The sequence below is a fragment of the Rhopilema esculentum genome, chromosome 8, assembly GCF_057945365.1.
Source record: "Rhopilema esculentum isolate cy_ngs chromosome 8, ASM5794536v1, whole genome shotgun sequence".
Classification (NCBI taxonomy): domain Eukaryota; kingdom Metazoa; phylum Cnidaria; class Scyphozoa; order Rhizostomeae; family Rhizostomatidae; genus Rhopilema; species Rhopilema esculentum.
Window position 1 is genome coordinate 8,358,527 of NC_142822.1, and position 7,746 is coordinate 8,366,272.

Consider the following 7,746-nt stretch of genomic DNA (forward strand, 5'->3'; position numbering starts at 1 on the left):
TTGAGCGTAAATTGTTTTTTTTTTATATTCACTTCATTTAATGTTGGTTTGCAAAATACTAGCTAATAAACAGCTAATTGGGGGGAGAGGTACATGATGTAGACAGCGCAACGAAATTTAGCCCAGTGGGGCTAAGAATCAAGTTTAGTGAGGAAGGAGGACCCACCATGGTTGGGTCCGACGTGAAGAAAATTTTTGAAATTATACCTTGTAAAAGGGCTAAAAAGCATCTTTCAGACAAAAATTTAGCAAAATACTATTGTCACTTTGGTCAAGATAAGAATTTTTTTATCATTTTTTCTATTACTTTTTAACAGTGCATGAACTAAAAAACATAATAAATCGTTAAGATACCGATTTTGTTTCATCTAATTGCTAACTTTTTCACATATATTTTTATTATTTTTCTTTTATTTGCATTAATTCAGTAAATCACTTTCTGTATCATTGCAATGTTATAATTTTGGATGTGTAAACACGGCCTTCTCGAGACAAGAAACTGCACATTTCTGTTCAGGAAATAAAATTCCCCTCTGCCTCTGCCCCTCCCCTGGGCCTTCAGTCTCTTATTCCCCTCCTGTGACGCCGTGCTTGTCATGAAAATAATTTACAACTCAAATTAATTTGCATGGACTCAACCTTGCCCTCATTAACATATGCATCAATCATTGCATCCATTGGCTATGACTTTCGGTAAGACATGCTTTCGCTTTGCAAATAACGGAGCTTTTCCTTACATACCTGTTCCGTTCTCTAAAATGCAATGTCAGGAAGGGAGGTTCATAACAAATACGATATTTCCATTTCAAAATTCCTAAACGGCCCTTTACGAACTTCAGAGGTGGCATTTCTGCGTGGCAATAAAACTCTTCTTGGCGCCCTGCGAAATCTTCGATTGCCCTGCGAAATCGACTATTTTTTGGATTGGGGGGGGGGGTGTTACACCCCCCCCACACCCTCCCGGTAGTTTCGCCCCTGAACATATGATGAGTGACGAAGCTAGAGGTACGATAAAGCAGCCATTCATCGTCACAGAAGGTAACAACACGTACAGAGTGGAGAGTATGGATGTGGGCTGATTTACCGTTGTAATCATGAAGAAGCGGATACCCGCTTGGTTTTGCATGCGTCATTGGAAGCAGCAGACGTAGTTATTGTCTCCAAAGATACCGATGTCCTGATCCTTCTCATATGGGCATATTCAAAGCTTTCTGTTTGTAAAACGTGGCTTTTCAAGGAGGACCATGATAAATATGCTGACATAGGAGTAATTTCCAATTTTTAGGTAAAAGTTCTTTGTCAAGAACTTCCAGCAATACATGCAATATCAGGATGTGACACCACTTCCTATTTCTACAAGGCTGGAAAAGTTAAAATCATCAAAAAGTTGTTAAGTTCTCCGTCGAAATGCCAGATGCTAGAATCTTTTGGTAAGGATCAAAGTCTCGAGTCTGAAAAAATCGACAACGTAAAAGAGTTCATCAGGACAGTTGTTTACAGTGGCAAGGTAGGCGAATCAAATGTAGAAACGAGAATCCGACTATATGAAGAAATGAAATCAAAGTCTTCATCATCAATTCCTCCTGATCCAGATTCAGTTGAGCAAGCCATCAGACGAGCAAATTACAAAGTGTTCCACTGTGTCCGCTATTGTGAAGTTAACATTGAGACAGTTAGCTTTGAAAATCACGGCTGGAAATGGGACGAGAAAAAGCAGGTTGTAGTTCCGATCTGGTTTAAAGGCAAGCAGTTGCCTCCTTCACTTTCAACAAGCAGAAAGAAAACAGCCAAGAATCTCAACTATGACAACCATGGCGATGCGGAGATGAGTGATGATGAAATTAAGGGCCAAAACACACTTCAAAGAAGAGAAAACACCACCAAAGAGATGCATTGCCCAGTACACATATGGATTATGAAGGGGATAGCGAAATGACAAGAGAAGAAATCATTGATGGCTCGGACACTTCAATAATCGATGAACACGAAAGTGAATGGGAAGTTTCAGACTTTTCGTCCAGTGGGGACTCAAAGGATTAATGGTTGCCTTAAGTTCGTAAACTATGATGTTAGAGGATGGTAACTTAGAGGGCAGCTTATCTCGGCAAAACTGAAACCTAATTTGTATGTTTACAAAACAATTTGGTTGCTAAAAATTGTTTTAGTAGAGCGCACACAAAAAAAAATTGCTCTTTACAAAATCCAGTGGCGGCCATTTTGATGACGTCATAGAAAGTTCAAACATCTATAATTTTGAAACAATAAGTCAAACAATATAAGTGTTCTATAATTTTTGACTCAGTTTTGCATGTTCTTTCGAATGGTATACTCAGATTTGGAAAATGTTGTCATTAATATTTTAATGACCGGGGAGTAATTACGTCATCGATCACGTGACAACAACAAATTTTCGAGAATGTGCCCAAGGCTTAAATTGACGAACAACCATCATAGAAGTCATATCCACTTCAAAAATTTCGGTTACCCAGTTTGCTAGATTGTTACAGTAAATTCCCTGTCTAAAATGTACCAGAGACGATACACCAGATAGTGTAGTAGCCAAGGCATCTGAAACGACGATCTTGCACAAATTGTGATAAAAGCATGAAAATTTGCACAACTAAAATATGTTGTGCTGATATGTTTGATATGTTGAATAAGATGGGGTCGGGACCCAGTTTGTGAAATGCCCCCAAATGCTATTTTTAGCATGCTTTATTGTTCTCAGACTCCTAAATTGATCATCTCTAAAACTATGTTGAAAACGAAATTAATGACATGAAAATTAGTATTAATGGTAATCATAACACGGTAATGTGATTTAGATTCACAACCATCATCAAAATGCTCCCAAATGCTATTTTTGGGCCAAGTACTCGTTCCCAGACCTCTGACACGCTTATCTCTACAACTTCGCCAAAAATGAAATCAGTAGCAAGCAACTTGATTTAGATACTAATGATAACAATGCCAAACAGATTTTAATTCGCACCCGTCATGACAGTGGTCCTGAAACATCAAAACTGGGAAGGGGTTTAAGTTATTTTTTTCTCTGATTCCTTTGATTCTTTCTCTAAATTCTGATAGATAAGTTATAAGCACTTAGTATAAGTAGTTATCTCTAACTTTCGATATATTTTTACTTTTTTGATCTAGACAAACTGCTTGTATTCATTCAGTGACAGGTCTAGCAAGTATTATAGGAGTTCCAGCACACCTGGATTGAGCTTTAGTCTTTTGTTGAATAACCAATTAGTGAAGGGCTTGGACAGCAAGATCTACCTGGGCTTTTCCAGCTAATGCTGCTCACGTTTGGTTTTCTGTTATCGACTCATTTGGTAATTGTATGGAAAAGGTATGGAAGGAATTTAAACAGGAATGACTGTTTGTGACATGCAAATGAGGTAAAAAGGTGTGATAACAGCTCAAAAAAATGTCGCTACAGGTTGTACAATATAAAAGCTTTCAATGATGTTGATGTAGAGCTAAAAGGGATGCAATTTTGCGTACGTAAATTGTGTACATTACTCATGATTTTTGTTTGGGATTGGCGAGATTAATTATCTATGAATTGGTCAAATTCTTGATTTAGTGACATTTAAATTCTTAAACTATGTCCGTCTAAATGCCATAATGAATTTAGCCAAGGAACACTATATGTCCTCCGTGACACCAAGACACCCCACCTCGAGGATCCACCCTGTTGATGTTGCTTGGTACTCTTCTTCACTGCACATGCACCCCCACTGACCTTAAGTAACCGGTAATGTATGGCTCTTCAGTAGTCGAACAATGCCTTGAGATATAATCCAAAATGATTTCATCGAGCCTATCATCAGAAACATCGCTCAACTGCTATAGATGGGTCAATCCATATTCTTCAAATCTGCGGGATATCGTCCACCTAGATACTCCAAACATTAATGCAATTTTGCTCCAGGAACAACGCATACCACGCAATTCCTTCAATGTGTCTTTTGGAATTGACAAACAAAGTCGACCAGCATGTCTTACACGTTTTCCTGGAATTCTCAGCGCACACAGTGTTAAATTTTGATGACAAACTCAAAAGTAAATCTTCGAGATTTTTGAGCACATTTTCTAGATCTGAGCATACTCTTCCATCATTAACACTAAATTTACCGGTGTATTGTTGATAAAAAGACACTGTATCGCTGAATTGAGCAATTCAATTGTACCCAGGGTTCCAATCAGGTAACATTCATCATCCAATGAGCCATCTTCAGCGTAATTAAAGGTTCTATCTTCCAGCTTCTTTTCAAGATTGGAGATTCTTGAAATATCTCCTTCTACTCTTTCAGGAATATTAGAAAAAACTTATCAAGTGCATTCTTCCTGATCGTCATCAACTTCGTCCATCTTTGATATTATATAGGCCCTTAGTTTTATGACGAACGCGTTCGCCCCAGTAATGTTGAACATTTTGTTTTGGATTGAAAGATTATTTTGCATTGAACATGTTCTTCTGCATTGAATACATTTTTTGCATTGAATACATTTTATTGAACTGAATACAGATTTTTGGATGCATTTTGTTGTATTGAATATCTGTTTTACAGTAAATTTTACCTTCAATGAAGAATTTTACAATTAAAATTTGGATTAAATCTGAAATTTGCTTGAATAAAACATTCATTGAATATTAATACAAATGCGCAGCCATAGCTTATAAAGCAAGTGCATAAAGATTTTTACAAGAGTTCTGTGCAAAGATGGAAAGGTCTAGTCGCATTTTAAGCAAATTTCTAGGGGTAATTGCATTGAATTGACGCATTTGTGCAAAACGACAGATCACATCTAATGCTAACGAAAACGTGCCCTTTCCCATGGGAAATTTGAGGCACTGAACAGAGACATCCACAAATCAAGTGTTCTTTTGCATCATTTGACAAAAACGTTTATTAAATGCGTACTGTCACTGCAATGCTGTAAGTACTGTTGACACCTCAAATAGAGAGGTGCATAGTTTTGAGGCTTAGCTTTTAAAGCTATGCTAAAAGCCACTGACATTCTGTGCCACTGAAACTAAAAATACCTCTTCAACATCAAAAAATCATACATCTGGAGAAACAATATGATGATGCCGATTGATGATGTTTACGATAATTATGATAATTTATGACAATTGAGTATGATCGATGATCAATGATGATTACTGCCAATTACGATGGTTACCAAAATAGCTCTATTGACCCCCCTCTCTATTAAGAACTCCTCCCTAGTAAGCCCCTTTATCAAGCAAAATCTTAAAAAAGCCCCCCTTTCTATTAAGCCCCCCTACCCTTCAGCCCCCGGTGTCAAACAAAGAAAACATGCGCATTGAGTGGATCTCTTGACGGGTGTGATGACAGTAATATCGTAAGACTTACTTGTGCGCCTAAGAAATCAGTCGAAATTTGTTTAGAAGATGTCCCAGGATTATCAATTGATCTTGGTAATTCTGATGGAAACGAGGACCTTATATTTGATTAATAGAGTTCTAAAGTGATGACGTCACAAGAATCTACTTTTAGAATTTTTGAAGTTGGACAATGTGGTTAAAATTCAAAAGTTTTAAAAATAGGATTTTGGTGACGTCACACTTTAGAGCTCTATTAAACCTTCGAAGCTGCTAACAAAGCTTTTGAGAACCTTTGTATGACATTTCACAACGGAAGAATAGACAAAGGCATTTTAAAACATTTTTACTTCAAATTTTTAATAAGTCCCCCCTTTCTAATAAACCCCCTCTTTTGTAAGCCCCACTTAAGGAATGGAATAATAGATAAGTCCCTGGGGCTTAAAGGCAGTGTGTCGCGCTGTTCAGTTTGTTGAATTTCGAGGGTCCTCGAAATTAGAGAAGCGTGACAAATTAGAACAACTCATCGTTAGCATCATTAAGCGTCCTTTGTTACGAAATGAAAATTTACTGAAATATAAAACTTTGTTCTTTGTTTCGATAAACCAATGAACGACGCGACGTACTGCCTTTAATAGAGCTTTTACGCTATGATAATTTTTCATGATTACGATAAAAATGATGATTTAATTGTAAATTTTGCTACAATCTTGATAACAGCAAAGCCTTCTGAAATCCATTATTTGAACGCAACTACTTTGCAATGAGAAATAAAGTAGTGGAAGCCATTGCGATGGTAATTATCTTGGCAGTAAAAACAAAAGCTCTTTTGGCAGGTGTTTTAAGGAGGCCAGCTGAGGCGAAGACTAAACCTCGCCCAGGATCGAATTATCTCGAGAAGCCTTGTCAGTATTGCTTAATTCCAAAGCACAAATGTAGTGGATAAAATCGGATTTTCAGCTTGCTAATCAGCCACAGCAAGATCAAAGTGATGCTTCGAAGAAAGAGAGAAAGAAAGATATCAAAAAATAAGTAAAAGAATCTGCGAGGCTGGATTGTTTTCTTTTGGATTCTCTTTCAACACGAGATAATTGATGAGTTACAAATTGTATCGGAATAGCAGACAAGACTTCGGATGGATTACCAAAAATAAATACGGAAATAGATTGTTATTTTCGCTCATTCTGGCACTGCAAAAGCAAGAGATCGATATAGTCTACAGCAGGAGAAAATACGGAAAATAAGAGATATAATACTGAATGGCCACGAGAGTGCGAAGCTATGACGAAAGATTTTTTGAAAGGGATATCCGACGAACATCGTGACGCTGTTTTTGATGTGATGCAGTTATAAATATAATTTAAATATAATTACATGAAACACTAGAGGCGTAAAACTAACCTGTATTAGCACCCGGCCTGTGAATTTGAACATTAATAGTTCCTGAATGATGATATATTGTTAAAAAAGTGTTGAAAGTCGAGTGGGCTTAAACGTCAAAATCAAATAAACATATTGTAGGTGCAACAAGGAAAATTTTGGGAAACACTTGTGGATCAGTGCAGGGATGAATAACACATCAACTGATGTGCGTATGTTTAAAAACGAGAAAGAAAGATCCAGAAGTGACGATCAAAGCACGGTTGTTTGAGACACGATACAAAATCTTCTTAGAGTTGAAGTAAAAACCATAGAAAATCGTGAGCCAATCGTGAGGGAAAGCAGCAACAATGGCAATACTATGTTGATGACAACACCACTATCTTGATGACTATTCGCAAGGACAGTTCGAAAAGAAAAGTTTAGCAGAAACGCGTTGCTGAATGGGATACAGTTCACATGATTGCTCTATTGCTTACAAAGCTACATCATCTATAAGAATCGTCTAATTTTGTTCAAGAGCAGCTAGAAGCGACATAAATCTGGTCGTCAAAACAAATGCTGGAACCCTTCCCTTAGTCTGATCTCCGAAGCCTTGATTATCGAAAATCAAAGAAACAGCTGCAAATTATATTTCGTGTGCAATCGATATTCGAGATACAATGGTAGTTAATGACAACTAGATTACGTGGAAACCAGAAAGCCTAAATTCCTACACCTAATTTAATAGGGTACGTAATTCAAATGGCTTTGTTTTAGCCCGTAACACATTGAATTCAATTTAAAAGCGTTCAGCAGCACACACAAATGCCCGGAGCAGACTAAAGGGAACATATTCGAAGCGTGTAAACATTCGAAGGTGCCTGAAACACGAGTCTTAGTCACAATAATAATTGATTTTTCATGATATTGATGATTTGTGATTGTGCGTTAAATGCTGAGCACAAAGGTATATGTATACACACTACAGTGCTCTGGAAGAATGGCTGGATCAATTTTTGGTGTCA